This window comes from Emys orbicularis, chromosome 2 (genome assembly GCF_028017835.1).
Source record: "Emys orbicularis isolate rEmyOrb1 chromosome 2, rEmyOrb1.hap1, whole genome shotgun sequence".
Classification (NCBI taxonomy): Eukaryota; Metazoa; Chordata; order Testudines; family Emydidae; genus Emys; species Emys orbicularis.
Window position 1 is genome coordinate 93927478 of NC_088684.1, and position 27759 is coordinate 93955236.

Sequence of the window (27759 nt, forward strand, 5' to 3'; positions counted from 1 at the left end):
TGACACCAAAAATGCTAAGTGCTTATTCGATTTATAGATTTCCAGACCAGAAGGGACCATTGTAATATCTAGCCTGTCCTCTTATATAATATAGACCATAGAGCTTCCCCAAATAATTCCTAGAGAACATATTTCAGAAAAATATCCACTCTCAATTTTTAAAAAAATTGTCGGAGATTGAGTAGCCACTAACTCCCTTGGTAAATTATTCTCACCCTTAATTTACCTCAGCTAGATTGAAGAGCCCATTGTTAAATATCTGTTCCCCCTCTAGATACAGTTTGTTCCCCTGTAGATTAATTTTAGATATATTGAGAACACAACCAATGAAGAATATAACTAGCAGCCTCCTCTAATCCTCAGAATCAACCCAAGTAATGAGACTGAATCCCAAACCGTACCCCTGTATGCCCTTGCGTACCTCAGTACACCTCTCTGACCCTAAAAAAAGCATGAGAAATAGATGGGCTTTGCACCATGCCCTGAAAGCCAACAAATGTGTGTACCTTCAGCCCTAAGCCCATCTTCAACACAGGGAGCAACATACATGTCAGAGAAATGGCGCTTCATGCAGGCTGCAGGCCCATTCTGAGAATTACAATTCCCAGAACTTCAGTGACCTGACCTCATTACACTTCCCCCAGTTTAGTGAATAGCACAAGCTTTGATCCATATGAAAACTAAAAAAGAGAGATCAGTCTGGACTTTTGTTCAGATATAAAAACAAAACTATTCCCTTGCCAGCGCAATTTAAAAAAAAAAAAAAAAGCTGTTTAGAAAATCTTTCCAGCAGTGGGGAAGCTTGCAGGCACTTACACAAACTGCTCGATGTAAAAAGGCTAGCATTGATCTGGATGAAGTTTTGGTAGGTGAATTTCCCACACTGCTTGACCATGCCATTTTGGTTGTATTAGATAATTTGTCCTTACATGCTGCACAGAGAAGCAATTACGCTGCAGTTAAAGATCATTTCAGGAGGGTCTCTTGGCCAGAAATATTTTATTGCATCTTTAACAAAAATGTCAAAAGGTATGAAATATTGTTGGAATACATGTGAGGAGGAAGAGTGCAAAAGGGGTTGATAGCCCAGTCCTTAAAGGAACTCTACTGGGAACAGTGTCAACTGCAATGTGAATTTAGCAGCTGATAATTAAGTCATTGGACTGTATTTCCCTCCAGTGGTGCAGAGAGATGCAAAACACTCACTGACACCAACAAGAGGCTAGTGGGATGGGGAAGATAAATTTGGCCCTGGCCCACTACATCTGCAGCAAATGTGAGGCCTGGAGAGGGGAGTTCAAAGGAGAAGGTCTGGCCCAGTTCAGGGCTGACCATGAAAGAGAGCAGAGCTCTGCTTCTTTTGATGGGAAAGAAGCTGGGCTGCAGCCCAGAGACTGACATGCTTTGCTGGACAGAAAAGCCCCTGCTAGAGGGGATGACCAGACTATGGGGGATCAGTGGCAGTGGAAGCACGGACTGTTTGGAGATAAGCCCCAATTAGAAGTATGAGGTCCCACTGAAAGGTTGTTGGATGATCTGGTTTTGAGATGTGCTTTTTTTGGTTCCTGATTTCCCTCGGACCTTAACACCCTGGAAAGGGTGGGAATGAAGTGTGCCTTGGCTGGAGGGCCAAAGCACTGCTACCTTGGACCTCCTAGAGACAGCAACCTAACTACTGTGATCAGCAGGAGCTGGGTGAGTCATACCCTGATGGGCCACAAGGGGGCACTGTAGAGGCAACCCTGTCACATCTGGATACTTGGTTCATCCTTAAGGTGGCAGGTGATAATTTCACTGGTGTCCTGTTTTATTGGTTGTCCCAGGAAAAGGCAACTTTAGCAGGGGCACCATTTCAGATTTTGGTAAGAGGCAGACACCTTAAACCATGATTCCTGGGGCTACTTAGGCACTTGAAATCTCTATTTTTTTGGCAGATAACTTAGCAATTAGCTGACAGGAGCCCTGTATCTAATTCCTATATGTAAAAAAAGAAAATTAAATACATATTAGTCCCACTCAGCTCTAATAACAATGTGTTCTGACATCTTGTGGCAAGTCACTTAAGGGACACTGGTTATTTTTAAAATTTTAATGTATATTCTTACTTTATTACTAACTGTGGAGAGAGAGACCCCATCAGGATTCCTGGGTTCTATCCCAGCTCTGGGAGGAGAGTGGGGTCTAGTGGCTTACAGCGAGGAGCAGATACATCTGGGTTCTATATAAGAACATCAGAATGGCTATACTGGGTCAGACCAAAGGTCCATCTAGCCCAGTATCCTATCTACCAACAGTGGCCAATGCCAGATGCTCCAGAGAGAATGAACAGAAGAGGCAGACATCAAGTTGCCCTGTTGCCCACTCCCAGCTTCAGGGCAAACAGAGGCGAGGGACATGCAGAACATGGTGTTGGATCCCTGCCCAACCTGGCTAATAGCCATTGCTGAACCTATCCTCCATGAACTTACCTAGTTCTTATTGGAACCCTGTTATAGTTTTGGCCTTCACAACATCCCCTGGCAAAGAGTTCCACAGGTTGACTGTGAAGAAATACTTTTGTTTGTTTGTTTGTTTTGTTTTAAATCTGCTGCCTATTAATTTCATTGGGTAACCCCTAGTTCTCGCGTTATGTGAAGGAGTAAATAATATTTCCTTATTCAATTTTTCCACACCATTCATGATTTTATCTATACCTCTATCATATCCCACCCTTAGTCATCTCTTTTGCAAGCTGAAAAGTCCCAGTCTTTTTAATCTCTCCTTATACATAAGGTGTTCATACCCCTAATAATTTCTGTTGCCCTTCTCTGTACCTTTTCCAAATCCAATATACCTTTTTTGAGATGGGGTGACCAAATCTGCATACACTATTCAATATGTTGGCGTACCGTGGATTTGTATAGAGGCAATATGATATTTTTCTCTTATTATCTATCCCTTTCCTAATGATTCCCAAAATTCTGTTGGCTTTTTTAATTGCCACTGCACATTGAGCAGATGTTTTCAGACATCCACAATGACGCCAAGATCTTTTTATTGACGGGTTCAGCTAATTTAGACACCATCATTTTATATGTATAGTTGGGATTATATTTTGCCAAGTGCATTACTTTGCATTTATCAACACTGAATTTCTTCTGCCATTGTGTTACCTAGTCGCCCAGTTTTGTGAGATCCCTTTGTAGCATTTCACAGTCTGCTTGGGACTTAATTATCTTGAGTAATTTTGTATCATCTGCAAAAATAACAGGAGTACTTGTGGCACCTTAGAGACTAACAAATTTATTAGAGCATAAGCTTTCGTGGGCTACAACCCACTTCTTCGGATGTATATATGCATCCGAAGAAGTGGGTTGTAGCCCACGAAAGCTTATGCTCTAATAAATTTGTTAGTCTCTAAGGTGCCACAAGTACTCCTGTTATTTTTGCGGATACAGACTAACACGGCTGCTACTCTGAAACCTGTCTTTGTATCATCTGCAAATTTTACCACTTCTCTGCATACCCCGTTTTCCAGATCATTTATGAATATGTTGAATATGTACCTCTCTCCATTCTCACCTTTTATTCCTACCCTTTGTTTCCTATCTTTTAACTGAAGTGCCTGGCAGTGCTTTCAGAATCATCTAAGGATCCTTAATTTACATTAATGATAAGCCTTTTGTTATCTTAATCACCCTGCCTCTATTTATAAACAAACTCCCAGCCACAAAGGCTGTGCTGCTCCCAGCTTTGGAACTCATCACATATCACACTCAAGTCGTTGCAGTTAAGAGCTCCATCTGGGGCTCCGGTGAGCAAACCTCCCCTAGGAAACCACTTCCTCATTTGATTATTAATCTTGCTCAGCTACTCCCTTACATACCCTTAATATACTAGCTGCTACTGATGTTTTTGCCTCTATGGTCCTCCTTAGTGGAGGAAAAATTCTGGTAATCCTAATAACAGAAAAATGAAGATAAGGAGAATGAGTCCTCACTTGGGTGACATCCTAACTCTCAGTATAGGACAATTAACTTTCTAAAGATGCACCTCTGTAGCTAATGCAGTGTACAATGAAAATGGAAGCAACCTCCCAGGGCATACAGCAACAGCTGTGTGAGTCAGCATTAACCCTTCCATTGCCTGCTGATCACTGAGCAGCAAGCACGCCATCAGAGAGCCTTCTGTGTTTGCAACAGAGACTGACCAGAACAAATTTTTTTGCAAAGCGACCTGCTTCCTGGTCACAGGAGCACAGTCAGATTTTGGTGAATCTCTTGTGTGATACCAGCAAAACAGTGGACTTTAGTAAGAGTACTAGGAATGACCACACATGCCAGTAGGGTGACCAGACAGCAAGTGTGAAAAATCGGGACGGGGGTGGGGGGCAATAGGAACCTATATAAGAAAAAGACCCCAAAATCGGGACTGTCCTTATAAAATCGGGACATCTGGTCACCCTACATGCCAGCAAACAACCAAGGAGCTGGCAGCTTTACAAATTTACCAGACCAGTGCAGGGAGCAGATTAAGCAGCTCAAGACACAGAGGAGTGAAAGCATAGAGTGAAGAACAGAGAAGTTCTTCAAAAGGCACATCCTCCATGTTGCTCAGCAGGCTGCACTGGTGGGCTGTTCAAACTTCCTGTAGCTTGCAGAATAGACAGTAAATTTTCCCACAGTGCACCATGGTCAAAGTGCCACATGGTTGCTAAGGAGTCTGGGATATGGCTGGTTTGACTTGGATCTGTGTGGATGCCAGAACCCCATGTTTGAGCCCAGGTTAGACAATTCTGAACATAGGGTTAACAATCAATTGTAGATGCTCAAGCCCCAGGTTCTCTACCCCAAGGTCTGCTGATTTGAGACCAACGAACCATGGGCTTACACTGCAGTGTACACATCCCTCAGAGACTTTTGGAAATCCCACCCAATTTCTTGATTACATCTTGCCTGAGTCACGTGCCTGACTTGAATTTCATAGGATACTCCTCAAGGAGAATCTGAAGATTTATCTTACATGCATCAATTCTGCCAGATTCCCATGATTCTTTCCCTCTGTCTCTTTTCTATTACCCTTTCTTCCTTCCTTCCTCAATGTTTGTCTTTTCCTTATTCTTCTTTTTGGGTAGCACTCTCTCTCTGATTTTTCAGTCTCTGTTTGAGAGCTACACAAGTAGTTAATTGCTAGTGTTCTCCAACAGCCTGAACATTATTTCTGTTATGGAACAAGACAAGAAAATTCAACAACCACAACATAACACCATGTTTGGAATAAGGTTTTTCTGGCCTTGTGATAGTTTCAGAGCTCTGTGTGGTTATGTCTCAGTGACTTAACAACATGGATGTGGTTTAGGGGAATAACTGTTTAAACGCTAAGTAACTCTCCATGTCAGCATCACTGAAATTAACTATCATTTGATTTTTCTGGGCCAGGATTGGCTGAAATCTTTTCCTGGTCACATTACAGGAGGGGGCAATGTATAATACAGGAAGGGCCCATATTTTGCAGCACAAACAATAACTACAATACATAAAATAAGGACAAAAGGGCTCAGTAACTGTATTGTGTCATTGTCCAATTAAGGAATGCAGATAAAGTTCCTGAAATAGCTTTCAATTAACACTTATTATGTACCATAGTATATTTAGTTTCTTAAAGGGCCATTAATTGTTAATATACTGCAATTAGCCGTTAAGTACGTGATTAATATTCTGCTAAATGCTTATTTAATGTTATTTGGCATTCATTACCAATGAATAAATATTTAATTGAAGACTGCTTCTTCCATCACAGGATGGATGATCTTCTTGCACCTCTTCCATGATTACTCTCTATTTGTTTTTCTCCACCCCGTCACCTTTCAAGTTGTAGAATTCTTCTTGTGGTTCACTCAGCTAAGCAGAATACAATCGGTTTTTTAACCATGCAGAGTAGGATATTGGGATTATAGGTGCAACAAAGCACATCAAATTGCAGTCAGCAAAATATTTCTTAACCCCTACAATACGAGGATCCGTGAAACATATCCAGAGCTATGATTTCTGCTTCCTCCCCCTCCTCCCCCATGTTACTAACTGCAGGTAGACACAGAGAGGGCAAATGAGGCAGAGAAAATGCAGCAGCCCATAAGTATGGTAATATGATTGCCTTATGGAGAAAACTTAAATTGCTTTTCTACAAGGTAAGTCTGCTTGTGCTATGTGATATACAAAGCTGATGCAAAATGGTGAAAACATGAGAACTGAAAATCATACAACTATCTCATGACACTTGGCATTTACATATTCAATTGTCCTCTTTCTGTTTAAGAATAGATACTGTTCTTTAATGCTATCAAGTTAAGAGTTTTACTTAAGTTGCTTGAAGTGATTATGGGTGACCCAATTTTTGCATGTCCAATGTGAGATACAAAGGAGCCTGAGGTAAAATCCTGGTTCCATGCAGTCAATGAGCGCTTTGCCATTGACTTCAATAGGGCTAGGACTTTGTGCACTGTGTTTTGCTGTGCCAAGCATCCACCCTCTGAAAATCAAGCCCCTCTAAATGTGTATCCAGCTGGGCACCCAAAATCACTAATCAATTTTGAATACTTAGGCCAAAATATTTTAAAAGGTCTTTTATCTGCACTAACAGAGCTGGACAAACAGTGGGAAAAAATGCCAACATTTTATTCTGAATATTTCATCAAATTTGAAAACATTTATTTATATTTCTGAGTGGTTTGCTCACTTTAATCTGGATGAATAATGAAAAAAGTGAATTTAGTACTGTGGTTGAAAAGTCACTAATCTCAGTCTATCATTTGATTAATATTCTTCAAGCCGCTCCAGTTATTCAGAACATAGGTTAATGAAACTAACAATTTAAAAATCTTTTCAACATTTTTTTAACTATCTAAAGCTTGGACAATGAAAATAGATGAGTCACTTTTACTTTCTGGTTCTCATGCACTAGCAAACTACTGCAATGCTTTGATTGCAGCTCACACAGGGAAATGCTTACCTGAGATTGGAACACCATTTCCACTGGAACTTTAAAAAAAAACATGGAATCTCCTTCCACTTACCTTAAATGTGATAAAATTTTGTTTTTACAAAATTTTAATCTAAGATCTACATCTGCCATATTGTTTGAATAATAAGGGTCAGCATTAAAGCCAGTTCTATCATTAAAGCCTGTGCGTGCTCATCTATCCCATGCTTGTGACCATGGTATCAGAGCACTTAACTTTTAGATTCTATTTCACTAGGTGCAGTGCAGGCCATAACCTCATCTTCCTGTGGTAAAACCCATGAGAGAGAGACAAAAGGTTTAGGGAACCCTGTAGGGCTTTTCTGCATTAAGCCTTTTTCATCCTTAGGTTTTTATGTCATTGCAGTCACTGGTGCATCTTGGTGAATGCTGCAAATGGTGGCGACTCCAGAGTAGAAAAGACACTGGCAGCTGCCGGAACCCTGTCTACAATACCATAGGTGGAGCTGCAGCAGAGGTGCCAAGAAATTTTAAAGAAAGAGGACTAATGTAGATGCAGTCTTGTAAGTTCATCTTGCAGAGCTGACTTCTAACGACCCCATCAGTGAGGTGGGCTCGAGAAGCTGTGTCGGAATCAAGTGACATAACTGCCAAACCCTACAATTTTCAGGAAAGGAATCTGCAGCCAATCTCTATGCCTGTATTTGCACCCTTTGGGGGTGGGCAAATACAGAATACAAGCTGCTTGAAGCAACACTTTCTTCCCACATAGATATCTTCTCAGCAAGCCAAAGCACGTCATGTCAACTGAATAAACCCTCTCTGCCACCACCTGACCCCTATCACTCCAAACATGTGGATCTGGAGTAGCAAGGCTCCTGTGGCTACACGGGAGAGGAGGAGCATGCCACAGAACCACTGGTCTCTTATTCCATGTCCCCAGCATAGTTTTGCTAATTCAAGTGAAGGGGAGCAGAGGACAGATGGGAGCATACACCTTGTATGTTTTAATAGTATCGTATTGTAGGTTTTTGTATCACTTCCAGTATTGGGAGAGAGCAACTTTAAGTCAAAAATGAGAGTGATATTTAAAAGGCATAAAGCAGATTTTTATGGTAGATGATAAAAGATCTGAGTTCATGGTTCTGCATGTCTTCTGCAACACTTGGTGACCTCACTAATTACTAGGAGATTGCCTTGCATTTGTTACATGTTGCTTCCCTTATTAGTGATATCACCAGCAACAGCAGAGAGATTGCAAAGGGCCAGATTCGGTACTGATTCACACCTTGTGCTGTCCGATAGAGGTAATTTTTTTGTCTCATTAATAAGCATCAGTCATGGGGCAAGTGGCCCTTCCAGTGGAATCAGGGCCTAGCTTGCCCATGATGGCTCTCTGAAGGCCAGCTGTAAGTAATGGGTGCTCCAGGTGGCTGGTTAGTGGCCAGTTAGCAGTGGATCGCCCTTTAAGAAGGTTACCTGAGCAGTCCAGAAAAGGAAGAAGAAAACACCTCTAGAGAGAAGAGGTTTGTAACTGAAAGGCAACCCTGAGAGAGGGTGTTCCCAGGGAGGGAATGGGAAACTAAAAGGCAACTCTGAGACAGAAGTACTAAGGGAGACTGTAACCAAAAGCAACCCTGAGGAGACAGAGACCGTTCCGCAGGCTAGAAGAGGGAAGAACAGATGAACCCAGAAGGCAAGGGGCTTGAAACTGTTTCCAGAAGAGAAGATGAGTTCAGAAAAAAAAGGAATTAAAAACTGGTTCCAGGTGGAGGGGACAAGAGTTCAGAAGGAACTAGACACTATTTATAAGAGTAAGATTTACTTTTGTTGTTTTCTGTAATCCATATGTGAGGCTTTCTGAAGCAAGTGCTCCTTAATGGACAAAAGTCTGTTTTGGATAGCTTGTACCTGATGGATGGGAAACTGAGGAAGGAAGCACCTGAGATACCTCACTTGGGCCAGGGTGCAAGGATATAGGGGTATAGCATCAACAGCATCCAGGGGAAATCTCCAAACCTTTTGACTATCAGCTATTATTCTGGTGAACCTTTTTATTCCCCCCCCCCCCCTCCTTCATCTTCCCAAACAGTTCATGCAGTGATACTCCAATAGAAGTGGATAAAATCATTTGGTGCAACTATGAACCTGATTAGTTTAATGCCAAAACCTTAATTTTTTTTTAAGTCCAACAAAATTACTTTACAAATATCCTTAAACCATTAATCCAACATATGCATCAGTTTAGCATTTTCATACATGTGATCTTTGAAAATAAAGATCATGAAAACCAGTTTCTCCTTTACTCATGGCAAGGCCAGAGTTCAGTATTCTGGGTTCAATTCATGATTGATTTACACCCATGAAATCTCCATTACATCTGGAGAAACTGAAGGAAGTGATGCTAAGAGATTTGCGCAAGGTCACTCTGAGTCAGAGTTGGGAACAGAACCGGAAGCCCTGACTCCAGTTGTCTGCTGTAACCACTTCATGGCAATGGAACAAAATAGAAAATAATATATGTCATTTCTGACTGAATTTGTGGCTATTTATTAGCCCACATAATGGTAAGAAGTTTTACCACTTATGCATTATTTTCTTCAAATGAATTCAAAATTAAGCTTGTAGGGGAAACATTGCAATATTCAATTTGTGTGAAGATCTGACATCAAGTCAATGATCTAGAACAGGGGTCGGCAACCTCTGGCACGCGGCTCACCAGGGTAAGCCCCCTGGCAGCCGGGCTGGTTTGTTTACCTGCTGCGTCCGCAGGTTCGGCTGATCGTGGCGCCCAGTGGCCGCGGTTCGCCAATCCAGACCAATGGGGGCTGCGGGAAGCAGCGCGGGCCAAGGGATGTGCTGGCCGCGGCTTCCCGCCGCCCCCATTGGCCTGGAGCGGGTGAACCGCGGCCAGTGGGAGCCGCGATCAGCCGAAGCTGCAGATGCAGCAGGTAAACAAACTGGCCCGGCCCATCAGGGTGCTTACCCTTGCGAGCCGCGTGCCAGAGGTTGCCGACCCCTGATCTTGAATATCCTCCCTCTGTAAACCCTAACCTGTATATATTTTTAAAAATATTTTAAATCTAGAGATGACATTTTCTTTAATAATCTACACTTCACAGTTAATTCACTGTTACTTGTGATCATGTTTCCCAGGTAAGTACTACTTACTAACAGATATTTCATGTGCTGATATATACCTTGCTGCTGAGGATTAATAGCATGATTAAAGCACATTTCACACTGAGTTTCAGGCATAAAGGAAGCAGTATTATTCAGTGACTGATTTTTATGGTACGCTTAATGTCCAACTCATTCTCATATTACTTATCTGGAAAGGAGAATATTAACTTTAACAAGCACTAGTAATTAGCAGATTTAGGCAACTCATGGTACGATACTATCGTTTCCTTGCCTTTTGCTTCATTAATGTCTTCCTGCCCCTTAACTTGGCATCTGCACCCAACCACTGAGCACTGAAAAACACCATATAGGACACCCATTTCACAGGGTTAGCCATCACATTTCTAAAATGACTGTGAGCGCTGAATGATCTGAAATGAAATGATTATTTTTCAGCTGTCCCCTTCTCCTTTGTTTACTGTAACCTTTGGGGCCAAATTCACCCTTGGAAATGTGAGTTGCACTTGCTTATCCCAGAGCTGAATTTGATCCTCTTACCTACTATCATCTAATCACGGTGCTATTGTTTAGCCTCTCAAAACTTCTCTTTTTGGAAGATAATATTAATGGTGGGGTCTACTGAAGATGAGGTCTAACTATAACTCCCAAATCCAACAGCAACATTTTGGAAGGGAAATGAGCTTTCAAATTCTGCACCTGATCATGGATCCAAATTTTACAACTCATGCCCATTTTAATGCTAACACAATCAATGCATTAGGCATTTTTTTTTTTTTGCTCTGGTTGGGAGGAAAAAAGAGCAGACTTTCAAGAAGAGGGTTCCTTCTCCCCCTCTACTACCCCCAACCCCGCCCTGCATGAGATAAGGGCAGGAATCCAAGAAGTTTATGGGTGTGAGGAATAAGATCCTTCTTAAATTTCACAAAGTATGCTTGCTAACTTGTGTAACTCTGATGGAAAAATCCATTGTATCAATTTTTAATACATTTTCTATATGCTTCCTAAAGTGTACTGCACATACTGTAGCTATACAAATGCTGCTATAGTTTCCTGTAAGCTAACCTGGGAGGATGGGGGGGGGGGGAGGAGGAGTGGGAGAAGACGAGGGGGTTTTCTGTAACACATACTTCAGCTGAATATTAAGCTCTGTAAACTCCCACATGAAAGAACATTTGCAAAAGGGGAGAAGAGCTCACAGCAGGCGAAGAATAGGTTTCTGAACAGTACATTGTTGATAGGAAATGGAATATAGTATGGTACATCAGCAGATATGTCATGTTTCCCCATACACAAAGAGCTAAATGGCTTCTTTTATATTAAGTAGACAACAAACAAACAAAAAAAAAACATTAAATATTCCATTTGCATCTCTCCCAGCCGCACCTCTAACTCCCAGCAGATAGCTATAGCCGACGTCTTACACTTAAAAGTGCAGTACACAGAAAACAATCATAGGTGCATTAACCACAATGTTCCATTTATAATGCACTTCATCACTATGGTACCTAGGGCTTGGAGTCAATGAGACTACTCATTTGCTTCAAGTTAAGCATGTACTTAAGTGTTTTGCTGGTCAAGGCCAGAGTGCTCAGCCACATGCAGGATGAAGCCCGTAGAGAACATGAAAATCTCTGGCTGAGAACAGGAAAGGTTTCCCAGTACTGATTCAAATGCTTCTCTCTGCTCCATTTTTTCCTTGCATTTCGCACATCTGCCATACTCTCCTGACCAAGACTGTCCCATTGAGGTTTGCCCCTGTCCCACTGATCTGGAGGTACAGTACTAACTGCCTGACCCACTTAAAGATATCTAGCTATTGCCAGTTTGATGGTGTGCGAAATTTGACAAATTGCCTTGGCCCATTTTCAAAGTCAGACGTTTCATGTGTTTAATACACAGAGATGCACACCTTCAAAGGACAGAATGGATAAAGGCTAGGCAGTGTTAAATGACAACTGTCAAGCATGCTTCATACATTTCTGGAACCTGCTTTATTAATTGTATAGGCATGATAGGCAAACAACCCTGACCACAACTATTGTAACTGACTGGGGGGTCAGTCAGTCATCTTGGCTCAGGGGGAAAAAAATGTATGTCCTTTTTGAACCTGAGGATGTTTGAGGACTGGAACACGATCACATTCTGTTTCACTTAACATTCACTATGCTCATACCTCTGTCGGGTTGCCTGAGTAAACTCTCTGAGGAGTTCCTGACAGGTATAAAAGGCAAGGTTAAGTTGAGATGACCATTTGGCCTTCATTTTATTGTAGATTGTTCCTAGAATGTTTGTCTTTGTTCTGTTGTTTGCTTTTGGTTAAGAGCTGAGCCCTTGTGGTTCGCCTAGATATGCCCTAGAGTCTGCTGTCCTTCCAATTTATCACCTGACAGCAATGACTGTTTAGTGTAATTAAAAGGCAGTGCTAGCTTTTGGGATATATGCTATAATAAAAACCATCTGAAATTAGGATTTAAATAATGAAGGGTTCAGGGACACGTAGGCTGGCATTTGTTATGCATTTTAATAGAGGGACTTTGCAGCTAATTGGATGCTAACTAAACCCCTTGGACACATTTCAAGTCACGTCAGTGTTTTTTTTTTTTCTCCCCAAGGAATCTGATAGGCCATGCAGCTTAGTACTTCCTTTTTCTATCTTAATTACCACATTGAGTTGTGTTAATGTAGGTTTACTTTAGAGGCATGTGTTATGATTATAACCCAGGCAAGAGTTTCTTCTGTAGGCATCAGAATCTAATTTTAACATCCCTCTATCTGCAAATAATGCAACTAAAGCACTATACCCTCATATACATGTTCCTAGCTCAAACTAGGTTATGTGAATTACTGTGACCCACCCTCATCAGCACATGAATGAAATCTCCAGAACGGAGCAGTGTATTTGGGGCATTATCATATCTGGTATTATCAGTACTATATATCCATAAAGCCATGTGAGTATCCTTCCCAAGAGCATATACAGCGTCCAGAGGCATTGAAGGGGGTCAGTTTTAAAGCCCATGAAAGAAAATCTTTAATATGCATTTATGAGTTACTTTCATTTGTGAATCCTGAAGATGTCACACATTTCCTTGACTAGCCTGTAGCCAGATGTATGCTTAAAACAACAAAAGAAGTGACCTCACAAACAGAAAATCAGTAAGCATTCTACCTCAGGATACCTCATGCAGACCGTAGGCATACAGTCCCTGCACACCCACTACCCTTTGGGGCTTGTGAGTAGAGCCATGGCCCCACTTTTCCCTAGCTGTCAGGAAGTCACTGTGCTCCCTTGAGTACAAGGGCTAGAGATCTGCCTGACCTTAACATGGGCCATGCAAGGTGAAAGCTCCTTGCACCTTCTCTGTATCTGCGCACCCAGGTAACAGCCAGGCACAGTCTGATGCCCAGTCAGTAGAGCTGGAGTAATACAAAGTAGTTGAAAATAGTTTCACACAGGAAAGTATTGATTCTGTTTGCTGTTATTTCGGAGGTCACACCTTTCGTTGTTTGAGTATACAGATGGCTGCCTCTTCATAAAGGAAATATGTGAAGTGTTTGGGATTCACAAATACAGTATTGCCAACTCCAAGGCATCCTGGGAAAAGCATCTGCTTCCCCATTAGATTTACTTGGATGATATTTAACTTTGAAGTTAAAGTCTGATAATTCTGCAAGCTGCCGGGTGCTGTGTCATTCAGCCTTGCAGAAGTGAAGACAACCAGTTAACCTATCACTGTAAATCATGAAGGATTGTGCATAGAAAAGACAGTCACAAAATGTGTCCGCTACGGCCCATTTCAAATCTAGAAACTCCAGCTTTTCCCAAATGAAGGCAATAATTCTTCTCAGCTGTAGTTAGTTTTCTTGACCCATGACTTAGTCAACAAGTCATATACAATGGCTTCACTATGCCATAAAAAAAAAAAAAGGTTTGAATGTACCTTTCAATAGTAGGTGAAGAAACCTAGCAATTTGTGTAGATCCCTATGGTGTTTGCTATTTGTGCTCTTACAGAGGAACAGCCAAAATGCCAGCTGGATTATCTGGGAATGATGGTGTCTGCTGAAGTTAATATACCTCTCTTAAAGAGGTGACATTTAGAAGCCTTTAGCTTAATCCCATGTTGCTGTAACTGTTGCAAAACTCTCCTTACATTCTCCACATGTTCTTCAAAAGGTACCGTATGCAAGGATATCATCCAGATATAGAATACACACCTGATCCCTAAATTCCACAAGGCACTCTTTCATATACCCCATTGAAGGCAACAGATATGGTTGTTAAATCAAATGGGTTTCTAACCTCTTCATAAGACTCTATGGAATAATAAAAATGGTGAGGTAACTACTTTGTTGAGCCATGAAACCTTGATGGTAGGCCTACTCTTGATCTAAAACAGAACAAAGATTTACTTTCTTATTTGTGCAGAATTTCTTTGGATTTGAGGAATATCTGAGTTGTCTATCTGGTATATTTTTTCTATTCAATTCCTGAGAGCCTACATAGAGTCTTAGACTACCTTCCTTTTTCCCAGACACATATCACTGGTGATAAAGAACAGGATGACTGATAGATACATCTTCTGTTTAGCAGATCTTGCAGATATTCCTGTATCCTCTTTATATAGTGAATGTGGCACTGAGATGTAAGTCTTCTGAACATGTTACTGATTATAAAATTGGATATGCATTTTCAGATTATTGATCTGTCCCATGTCTCCATCATCTCCAGAGAAAGCTGTGGACTCCTCTTTCAACATCTGCTGAGCCATTTTCCCTTGCAGATCTGACAAATATCTGAGGTTCACTGGTTGTTCAAACAGATCTCAATCATCCACTCTGCTTAGAAGGTGTTTTCCTCTTGACTGACTGTCCTTGATTCTTTGTGCTACCTTCTCTCCTTTGGCACTGTAAGGTTTTTATCTGAGTATCCACTGGAATTTCAGATTTTTGTTTGCTCTAAACGTCCTAGCACAGTTTATCCCTTCGGAACAGCATTATGATTTGATTGATTGTCGATGGGGATGTTTATATGATCCTGTAGCTATTTTTACTAGTGTCTTATGTTCAATCCTCAAGCCACTGAGCAGCAGCATCTGTCTCAAACATTGCTGTTAAACTTTCAGTACCCAGGCCTGCATGAGCCTAACGTTACATAACTGTTTTTTCCTCTGGGGACAATTATATCCATTCTCTCCACTTTAAGCATGCACAAGTTCTCTGGATTGTTGTTTCTGATAAAGTTTGAAAGAGCTTCTACTTTTGTGATACCCCAAAAGAGGAAATTAACTATATGAAATGTGTATAAGGCTAGGGGCTGGTGACTCATTAAGTGAATTGTAGCAACAGTATCTATCGCCTCAATAACATTGTGGCCAGTGATCAAGTTCTCCAACTTGTGTGGACTGACCAGCACAGGAACAGACAAGATGCCATTGGCTTTGCTTAATTGGAACTGGACTTCAATCCATTCTTTATATGGAATTTGAGTTCCATTGGTACATTGAAATTCAACTCCTCAAGATTTCTAAGGAAATTACCTTCCACCCAGTGACTTGAAACGATGCACCCCTGTGCTCCAGTGTCCCATAAGTTGTGAGTTTGTGCTTTATTGAGGAAATATCACACCATACATCGGTCCAACCAAGTAAGCAACTCTGGTTTGCTGCTTGGGTGTTAGGTGGCAAGTATACTGATCACTCCTGGTTAATAGATGTAATAACAGTTCTGTCTCTGTAGTTTTGTGATTTTCCTACCTGATACTGAAGTAGGCATTGGGACACAGAGTTTGCAAGTCACTCCCAGTCCTGTAGGGGTGACCCTCTGCCTTTTCCCCCCTTATGAACAGTTTGTTGATTGAGCCTCTCTGCATGGTATCCTACTGGTAGAGCATTCTTTGCTTCCACATCTGAAACAGTGGGCAGAAAATACTGCTTCTGCCTGATTGCCTGGAGATAACACCTCCTTCTCTGGCATTGCCTGTCTGCAGGCTCCTCCTCCCATTCTCAGTCCTTTTGCCATACACCTGGACAGCTTATTTAATGTTGATTTAATCTTTCACACCTTTAATTTCATTAGTACAGATCTTTAATTCCCTTATCTGATTCATCTGTGAGTTACCTTTGGAGACTTCTTTTCTCTTGGGTGAAGATGCTGCTTCACTTTCTGGCCCCTGCTCTGTACACAGTGATTTCACAGAAATACATTTTACTGCCTTAACACGTGTGCTACACCCCAGCTCCATTATTTTTTACCTGACCACTTTCAGCACTGTTCAGTTTCCTCAGATAAGGTCTCATCTGCAGTCTGATTATCTTTTAAATAAGGTTACACCACTATCTGAATATTATCATTCTGTAATCCCACCAGGGTTGAATGGAGGAACATGCTCTGTACAAGGATGGGACCAGACCTTAGGTCAGACTCAGCTTCCTGTGAAACAAACAATACTTTGTCTCAAATCAAGAGTTCTGACTAGAAAATCCTAAGGTGACTCTTTGGTTCTTGTGCTGCTCTAACAGCTGCCAGTGAAGTTCAGTTGCATCTCTTTCCTGATAATAGGACCTTACAATGCACCTCAGTTTTGGCATGATCTGATCAGTTTTCCCTTTCAGGTAGGTCTTGTTGCTCAGCCGTGAGCACACTGCTCTAACTACAGCTTTCATAATCTCTTTCTCAGTGCATCCCTTTCAAATTCCACTATTAATATGATGAGCCAAAGTGTGAAACAGTCTTTTTGGTAGGGGTTGCCAATCTCTTCTATTACTTTAAAGACTTTTTTTTTAAAATGGGGATGACCAGTTTTTCATAGGAGTTTGGATTTTAATTTCCTTCATGCTTTCCTGACATTGTATTTCAAGCATCTTTAATTTTTAGCACATGGTTTCTGAAATGTTTCTACTTTAGTGGTTTCAATTTGATTTTTTTTTTTTTTGGCTGTAGCACTGAGGTGTACAATCTTCTGTCTTAACTCCAGCAATGCAAACAATCCCCAATCTTCCAGTTCTTCCAGATTTCCACTTTTTTAAAGCAAAAGTGACTTTTTGCTGCAATTTTACTGCAACTTGTCCTAGAAACACCCATAGAGTCACAAACTTCTCTTAAATGCTCATCCTTTAGCTGATACAAGAGTCCTCCTAGCTCCACAAGAAGGTCCTATGATTCTCTCCCAGCCATAGACCTTACAAACAAACAAATAAATCTTCCCGTCTGCTTCCCCTCTGCAAAATCACTTTTCTCTTTCCATTACCTTCGGGCTGTTTTTGCTGGAATGGAGAGGTCAGATCACTGCAATTCAGCCTCTCTCGCCCGGCTCACCAAATATTACACTCCCAGACCAGTACATTTAGTATTCATCCCCAACACATGCGCACATAGCTTGCACAAACTGCACTCTGACTCCTGCCATTCTTGCCAGAATACACCAAGCTCTTCTGGTCCACACTCTGCTCCCCTGCTGCATCCCCTTTAACCTCTTCAGCAGAGCTTCAAACACTAAAACGGACAGGACATAAGTAAAATAACTGTGGTATTCCATTCTGGGGGCTTCTCTCAGGCAATGCTGAGAGGTTGGCCTTCATTAAAATTAATGAATTGAATTACCCAATGCCAGAGCAGAGGTGAGTATCAGCAGAAAACAGGATATAGAAGTGGAGGTGAGAAAGATAAAAATGCAAGATGCTTTTAGCATTGACATATCTATTTCAATTATTTTCTCATTTGAAAATCCTGCCATTGACTGCCTTATTGACAAAGGACCCAAATGCTATTTTGATACGAAGATTATCCTATCTGCTGGCATTGCCCTCCCTTCTCCTCTAGCAGTGCTGCTGTTTGCTCGTAGACAATGCTGGTATCTTGGGGCCTGATCAGCCCCCAAGGGTATCTTGGAGTGGAGGTGACATATCAGGGCACTACATGGTATAATGGATAACACAGGTAAATGGGATTGACACAAGATGGGGATCTGCCTGTACAAGTTGTAAATTCATAGAATCATAGAATATCAGGGTTGGAAGGACCTCAGGAGGTCATCTAGTCCAACCCCCTGCTCAAAGCAGGACCAATCCCCAACTAAATCATCCCAGCCAGGGCTTTGTCACGCCTGACCTTAAAAACCTCTAAGGAAGGAGAATCCACCACCTCCCTAGGTAACCCATTCCAGTACTTCACCACCCTCCTAATGAAAAAGTTTTTCCTAATATCCAACCTAAACCTCCCCCACTGCAACTTGAGACCATTACTCCTTGTTCTGTCATCTGGTACCACTGAGAATAGTCTAGATCCATCCTCTTTGGAACCCCCTTTCAGGTAGTTGAAAGCAGCTATCAAATCCCCCCTCATTCTTCTCTTCTGCAGACTAAACAATCCCAGTTCCCTCAGCCTCTCCTCATAAGTCATGTGCTCCAGCCCCCTAATCATTTTTGTTGCCCTCCGCTGGACTCTTTTCAATTTTTCCACATCCTTCTTGTAGTGCGGGGCCCAAAACTAGACACAGTATTCCAGATGAGGCCTCACCAATGTCGAATAGAGGGGAATGATCATGTCCCTCGATCTGCTGGCAATGCCCCTACTTATACAGCCCAAAATGTCGTTAGCCTTCTTGGCAACAAGGGCACACTCTGTATGAAAATATAAACTCTGTATGTATCTTTGCCAAGCTATATTTTGAATGTGGGGGGCTAATTGCCTTCTCTGTTATGCTTTTACCTCCATGTTGGACTGAAATTCCAAGATGTAGTGGCATAGAGCTGAAAATTGAGGCTTATTAACTTGGGCTGGTCCTCCAATCCATTACAAACACCTTAGCTGGCAGACTGGCTCCAAACCAGGAAAACTGGTTTGTCAGGAGAGAGGTCACCTGGCAAAAATTTGGGATCACTTGGGGAGGCTGATCTAAGAGTCATCAACCAGAGAGACTGGAAGGCTATAAAGGGCAGGGGCTGATCTATTAGGAGTCCTTGGCCACTTTCTTCAGCTCAAGGAGAAAAATTGTTGCAGAAGCCTGATGAGGCAGGAGAGCCTGGCCTATCTGAACAACACTGGTCCCTTAAGGACTTACAAAGGAAGGATGAGCTAGAGTGAGGGCTGCTGCATTCAGGATATATTTCTATTGCTTAAATGAAGAGCAATAGAATGTTAGAACCCTGTGCAAATGTAACCCATGCCTTCTTGGTGTGTCCCTCTGTCCCCCTCTAGTGGCACCTAAACCATCTAGAGATTGATGAGTCAGCTACAGCCTTGGCTAAGAGCCATGTTGCTTTTGGCTCATGCAGTAGAGACTCATACACTAAGCTTCAGAGGTTCCAGGTTTGATCCCACCAGCCGATGACCGGGGTCTGTCAGCATTACAAGTGGGCTTGTAGGGGACTGAGTGAGCTAAGCTCTCAACGGTGGGGGGGCGGGGGGAGTGCCAGATCTGCACCACAAGAGTGTGCCTAGGAGCCCCCAAGACAAGAACAGTGACTGAGGAGCTTAAAACACCTCTGAATTCAATGGCTAGATATCTTCACAGTAGTCTGATTGCCAAGAGGGGGCTCTTCACTGGATCTGCGACAGGGATACAAAATATGAACCACCAATTCCGCAACCACATTGCCTAGCCATTCTCCAGGTACACACTCAAGTGACCATGAATATCGCTGCATTTGAAGTGCCACTAGGCTAGGGAATCCTCTGTTGGAATTGGCTTTGGTTTCACACTAACTCCCTCTGCACTACAGCTCTTGCTCCACTTACTTTGTTGTTGGTTTATTTTTGTTTGTTTGTTTGTTTCTCCTGTTGTACTGCAAACACCCTCTTTCTCACATCCCACAAGGAGCTTTTAAAAGGCTATGTGAGCATTTTCAATGTGGACAAACTCTTAGCCCTTTTGCTTTTGGTGAACACTCCCGTGTATAAAAAATAACTTGCACAAGTTTGACAAAGGGACAGGGATTGCTAATAGCAGCAGAGTAAATCCACAGGGGCTATTTGCAGGAAAATTAGTTCATATTTTTGGCTTTGCCCATCCAGACCTAATGAGCAGTAAAACTCTGCCATTTCTTATCTTGTAATCTGATCTGATTCACTCTTGGGGGTTACACATAGAATATCTTCAGTTCTCATTCAGCAAAGTACAGGAAGGAAATATTTTACATTGTGTCTGGAAACAGAGAGCCTATTTTGCAATTCCCCAATTTATACTGTCATCAGTAACAAAGTAATTGAAGTCCCCTATGATCAGTGTTCCCTCTACAATATTGGCCTCAGTTATCTATATAAACATAACCCTGAAGCACCTTCTCATCACGTCCCAAAGACCAGAAGGATATCTTTATATATATTTTTACCTTTTCACTTTTTTCAGTTCAATACTGAATGCTTTCACATAAGCCAACTATTTTACAGTGCTCCCTTCAGATGCAATATCTACTTTCATTCTTACTCTTTCTTCTCCTCAGTTCTTAACTTCAGTGCATTGTCATCTTTAAATTGACAGGCCCATAATTCTGCAATATGGTATGCTTCCTTTATTTGAATTTCTCTACCATGCGTTATATTTTTTTTCTTCAAATAATCAACATCCATTCAGTTATTATACTGTCTTTTTCAAGCAATTCTATTTTGGTTTAACACTGACCCAGTAGCAATTTCACTATGAGATTACCCTCAGTCAATTCTCCTCTCCATCTACTGGTTTTAATGGTTTTTAGGGTTTGAAAAGTAGCACTTAAAAAAAAAATCACTAATCTCACATTTTCTAACCTTGTACCATCTCACTAGCCATTAACCCAGTGCTTAATTTGTAATGAAAGAGGTGCCAGGGCACAAGCAATTAGATGCCAGGGCTCAAGCAATTTTTTTTTACTTTTGTAACTAATGCAGAAATCCCAGAGGTGCCAGGACTATGAACTGCCAAGCCTAGAGGTACTAATTAAGTACTGCATTAAGCTATATATTTTGATTAGCAACTGATGATCTCTATCAAGGCCTTGAAATATACCAGTCATTGAGGTCCTCTTAGCAACCCACCTTCATTTTAACTCTATACAACTAATCAGAATTACCATTTCTATATATAATCCCCATTTTTTGAGATTATAATCCTGCCCTTTTAATTAGCATGGAACAGAAACAAGGCCCATCTCTCCTCTCTCTCTGGGAGGATTTCTTGTAAAAAATCATTTTGATGAGGTGGAAGGGGGGAGAGAGGGAAGCTTATCCTAGTCAGATTCTGGCAGGATTTCTTGGTGCTTTAAAAAATGTAACCATGCAGTTATTCGGAAGTATGAGTGATCATATATGGTAACAACTGTCATATCTTGGTTATTCTAGTCTAAAAAATCATTTGATGTTAGGTTGTAACTGTGAGCCTGATTCAAAGGCCACTGAGATCAATGGGAATCTTTTAATTGACTAACATGCGATTTGGGTCAAGACTTGATTATAGGGCAACCCCAGGAGCTGACCAGAGAACAAACTGATACTCAGGCCCTGCTCCCCTCTTTGCTTGGCAGTTCTCCATCTGTATGTGTGAAACAGATAACTATCTTCTATACACCCAGCTTGTTACTGTAGCCAGTGAAGGGGAAGAAGGGGTGGAAGCCATGCCTCCTCCTGCTCTCTGACCTTTTCTGCCTCTTCCCTACATGCTTGATATGACCCTGAGAAGATCAGAAGTGACTACAGGGCTCTGGGAATAAGGGTGAAGGAATTGGCGGCACAAGTGGTATTCTCTTTGATCCTTCCAGTCATGGGGAGGGGCCCAGGCAGAGACAGATGCATCCTGGAGATGAAGGCATGGTTGCGAGGATGGTGTTGCCAGCAGGGCTTTGGCTTCCTTGACCAAGGGATGCTGTTTGGGAAGAAGTATTGCTAAGCATTGATGGGGTCCACCTATCGAGGAAGAAGAAGAGCATCTTTGGATACAGACTGGCTAACCTAGTGAGGAGGGCTTTAAACTATGTTTGATGAGGTCAGGTGACAAAAGCCCACAGGTAAGTCAAAAACATGGAGACCTAGGAGAAGGGTCAGAATCTGGAGGGAGCAGGGACCATTATAGCAGGCATAAGGGAAAGACTAGAGAGAACATAAGGGGAAAATCAAATCAAATCAACTCAAATCTTAGATGTCTGTATATTAATACAAGAAGCATGGGGAATAAGCAGGAAGGACTTGAAAAGTTAATAAACACAACTATGATATAGTTGGCATCACAGAGACTTGGTGGGATAAGACACGACTGGAATATCTGTAGAGTATGGTACAGCTTGCTCAGGAAGGATAGGCAGGGGAAAAAAGGAGGAGGTGTTGCCTTATATATTAAAAATGTATACACCTGGACTGAGGTTGAGATGGAAATAGGAGACAGACTTGTTGAAAGTCTCTGGGTAAGGATAAAAGGGGTAAAAACAGGGGTGAGGTCATAGTAGGGGGGTCTACTAGAGACCACCAAACCAGGAAGAAGAGGTGAATGTGGCCTTTTTTTAACAACTAACAAAATCTTCCAAAGCACAGGACTTGGTAGTGATGTCTGGATGGTTGAATTCCCCATATGTTGGGGAAATAATGCAACAGGGCACAGATTTTCCAACAAGTTCTTGGAATGTATTGGAGAATTTTTTTTTTTATTTCAGAAGGTGGTGAAAGCTACTAGGAGAGAGGCTGTTCTAGATATGATTTTGACAAATAGGGAGGAACTGGTTGAGAATTTTGAAGTGTAAAGTAGCCTAGGTGAAAGTGATCATGAAATGATAGAGTTTATGATTCTGTGGAATGGTAGGAGGAAAAACAGCAGAACGAAGTTAATGATTTCAAGAAGGCAGACTTTAGCAAACTCAGGGAGTGGAAGGTAAGATCCCATGGGAAGCAAGTCTAAGGGGAAAAACAGCTCAAGAGAGTTGCCAGTTTTTCAAAAGAGACATTATTAAGAGCACAAGAGCAACCTATCACACTGTGAAGGAAAGCTAGGAAGTATGGCAAAAGACCACCCTGGCTTAACCAGGAGATCTTCAATGATGTGAAAGTCGAAAAAGAGTCCTACAAAAAGTGGTAACTAGGTCAAATTACAAAGGATGAATATAAAACAAATACCACAAGTATGTAGGGACAAAATTAGAAAGGCCAAGGCACAAAATAAGATTAAACTAGTTAGAGACATAAAGGGTAACAAGAAAACATTCTACAAATACATTAGAAGCAAGAGGAAGACCAAAGACAGGACAGGTCCTTTATTCAATGGAGGGTGGGGGGGGGACAATAACAGAAAATGTGGAAATGGCAGAAGTGCTAAATGACTTTTTTATTTCAAGTATCAGACAGGTAGCCGTGTTAGTCTGTATCCATAAAAACAATGAGGAGTCCGGTGGCACCTTAAAGACTAAGACTTCTTGGGGCATAAGCTTTTGTGGGTAAAAAACCACTTCTTCAGATGCACGGAGTGAAAATTATAGATACAGGCATAACTATATATTGGCACATGAAGAAAAGGGAGTTACCTTACAAGTGGAGAACCAATGTTGAAGGCCAATTCAGTCAGGGTGGATGTGGTCCACTCCCAATAATTGATGAGGAGGTATCAATACCAAGAGAAGAAAAATTGCTTTTGTAGTGAGCCAGCCACTCCCAGTCCATATTCAAGGCCAAATTAATGGTGTTAAGTTTGCAAAAGAATTGTAGCTCTGCAGTTTCTCTTTGAAGTCTCTTTTTGAAGTTTTTTTTGTTGAAGAATGGCTACTTTTAAATCTGTTATTGAGTGTCCAGGGAGACTGAAGTGTTCTACTGACTTTTGTATGTTACCATTCCTGATGTCTGACTTGTGTCCATTTATCCTTTTACATAGAGACTGTTCGGTTTGGCCCATGTACATGGCAGTGGGGCATTGCTGGCACATGATGGCATATAGCACATTAGTAGATGTGCAGTAGTTTTAAGAATGTTTGATAGAGATCTTGTAGGTGTTTGTCTTTGTCTGACCATCACTTATTTGCACTGTAGTGTCAAGGAAATGGATGTCTTGTGTGGACTGGTCCAGGCTGAGATTGATGGTGGGGTGGAAATTGTTGAAATCCAGGTGGAATTCTTCAAGGGCCTGGACACTACAGTGCAAATAAGTGATAGTCACTTAAACACCACCCGATACTGGAAACCTACTGACTGCTATACTTACCTACATGTCTCCAGCTTCCATCCAGGACACATCACACGGATCCATTGTCTACAGCCAAGCCCTCAGATACAACCGTATTTGCTCTAATCCCTCAGACAGAGAAACACCTACAAGATCTCTATCAAGCATTCTTAAAACTCCAATACCCACCTGGGGAAGTGAGGAAACAGATTGACAGAGCGAGATGGGTACCCAGAAGTCAACTACTACAGGACAAGCCCAACAAGGAAAATAACAGAACACCACTGGCCATCACGTACAGTCCCCAGCTAAAACCTCTCCAGCGCATCATCAACAATCTACAACCTATCCTGGAAAATGATTCCCCACTCTCACAGGCCTTCGGAGGCAGGCCAATCCTTGCTTCCTTGCCCCCCAGCCTGAAGCAAATACTCACCAGCAACTACACACCACACCAGAGAAACACTAACCCAGGAACCAATCCCTGTAACAAACCCCGTTGCCTTCTCTGTCCCCATATCTACTCTAGTGACACCATCATAGGACCCAACCACACCAGCTACATCATCAGAGGCTCATTCACCTGCACATCTACTAATGTGATATGTGCCAGCAATGCACCTCTGCCATGTACATTGGCCAAACTGGACAGTCTCTATGTAAAAGGATAAATGGACACAAATCTCACATCAGGAATGGTAACATACAAAAGCCAGTGGGAGAACACTTCAATCTTCCTGGACACTCAATAACAGATTTAAAAGTAGCCATTCTTCAACAAAAATACTTCAAAAACAGACTTAAAAGAGAAACTGCAGAGCTACAATTCATTTGCATACTTAACACCATCAATTTGGGCTTGAACAGGGACTGGGAGTGGCTAGCTCACTACAAAAGCAATTTTCCCTCTGTTGGTATTGACACCTCCTCATCAATTATTGGGAGTGGACCACATCCATCCTGACTGAATTGGTCTTCAACATTGGTTCTCCACTTGTAAGGTAACTCCCTTCTCTTCATGTGCCAATATATATTTATGCCTGGATCTGTAATTTTCACTCTGTGCATCTGAAGAAGTGTTTTTTTACCCACGAAAGCTTATACTCAAATAAATCTGTTAGTCTTTAAGGTGCCACCGGACTCCTCGTTGTTTCTTTTGTTTCAGTTTTCACCAAAAAGCTTAGTAGTGATTGGACATCTAACATAGTGAATGCCAGTGAAAATGAGGTAGGATCAGAGACTAAAATAGGGAAAAAACAAGTTAAAAATTACTTAAATATGTTAGATGTCTTCATGTCACCCAGGGCCTGATTAAATACATCCTAGAATACTCAAGGAGCTGACTAAGGAGACATCTGAGCCATTAATGATTATCTTTGAAAAGTCATGGAAGATGGGAGAGATTCCAGAGGACTGGAAAAGAGCAAATATGGTGCCCATCTATAAAAAGGGAAATAAGGACAACCCGGGGAATTACAGACCAGAAAGTTTAAGTTCAGTACCAGAAAGATAAATGAGCAAATAATTAAGCAATCAGTTTGCAAACACCTAGAAGATAATACAGTGATAAGTAACAGCCAGCATGAATTTGTCAAGAACAAATCATGTTAAACCAATCTAATAGCTTTTGTTTGACAGGGTAACAAGCCTTGTGGATGGTGGGGGGGGAAGTGGTAGATGTGATATATCTTTACTTTAGTAAGGCTTTTGATACTGTCTCGCATGACCTTCTGATAAACAAATCTTGGGAAATGCAATCTAGATGAAGCTACTATAAGGTGGGTGCATAAATAGTTGGAAAATGATTCCTCCAGAGTAGCTATCAGTGGCTCACAGTCAAGCTGGAAGGGCACATTGAATGGGATCCCGCAGGGATCAGTTCTGGGTCTGGTTCTGTTCAATATCTTCATCAGTGATTTAGATAATGGCATAGAGAGTACACTTATAAAGTTTGCAGATAATACCAAGCTGGGAGCAGTTACAAGTGCTTTGGAGGATAGGATCAAAATTCAAAATGATCTGGACAAACTGGAGAAATGGTCTGAAGAAATAGGATGAAATGCAATAAGGACAATTGCAAAGTACTCCAGTTGGGAAGGAACAATCAGTTGCACACATACAAAATTGGAAATGACTGCCTAGGAAGCAGTACTGCGGAAAGGGATCTGGGGTCATAGTGGATCACAAGCTAAATATGAGTCAACAGTGTAACACTTGCAAAAAAACGAAACAAACCCAAACCTCATTCTGGGATGTATTAGCGGGAGTGTTGTAAGCAAGACATGAGAAGTAATTCTTCTGCTCTACTCCTCGTTGAGTAGGCCTTAACTGGAATAGTGTGTCCAGTTCTGGGTGCCACATTTCAGGAAAGATGTGGACAAATTGGAGAAAATCCAGAGAACAGCAACAAAAATGATTAAAGGTCTAGAAATTATGACCTCTGAGGGAAGACTGAAAAAACTGGTTTGTTTAGTCTGCAGTAAAGAAGACTAAGAGGAGACATGATAACAGTTTTCATGTTGTTACAAGGAGGAGAGAGAAAATTGTTCTCAACCTCTGAAGATAGGACAAGAAGCAATTGGCTTAAATTGCAGAAAGGCGGTTTAGTTTGGACATTAGGAAAAATTTCCTAACTGGTGAAAGACTAAACAGGGCAGTTAAGCACTGGAATAAACTGCCCAGGGAGGCTGTGGAATCTCAATTTTTAAGAGCAGGTTAGATAAATACCTGTCAGGGATGATCTAGATAATACTTAGTCCTGCCATGAGTGCAGGGGACTGGACTAGATGAGCTCTCGAGGTCCGCTCCAGTCCAATGATTCTCTGATTCTATCCTTGCTGTGAGTATCAGGTGAGCAGCCCCTGCTCTTCCCTCATTGCTGGATTCACAAACAGTCTTGCTCTCCTGCACAACTGAGTAAAGAGTGTTTTAAAAGTGTATTAAAATGAATAATATTAAACAGAGTAATCCTCAGTAAAATATAGGTTATCACTTCCAGTTTGTTCTTGAGCAGGATCAAAGATCCAATATCACAAATATCTCAAATATCTCCTTGCACAATATTCCAAAGTCCTGTAGCACGTAACTGTGAAATCAGAGGACTGATACAGCAAAGCTTATCAAAGCAACACAATTCAATCTGAAATGGACATACTGAGTTTGATAAAGACAGTAAATCCTACATGTTTACGAACAGGTCACATAGCGCTTTATATGCAAGGAGTAAGATCTTTTAAAATATATCAATTCTATGCTTGATCGGGAGCAAGTGACAAAGAGAGAAAGAAGTCACCACAGGCATAATAAGTTTTGTGTATTTTTTGTGTCAGAACCCAGGCAGCAGAATTTTAAATCAGATAGGCTATATCAGGCAATCCAGCACAGAGGCATGACTATCTGGCAAGAACCAAACAGTTAGCTTAAATAAAATAAAAAAATAGGAAGAACATGTCACTACTTTTCACTATTAAAAAATATTAACAAGAAATGTGAACTTAGAAAACACACAGAGTAAACAAAAGGACCAAATCAAGAGTGCCTAAGGTCAAA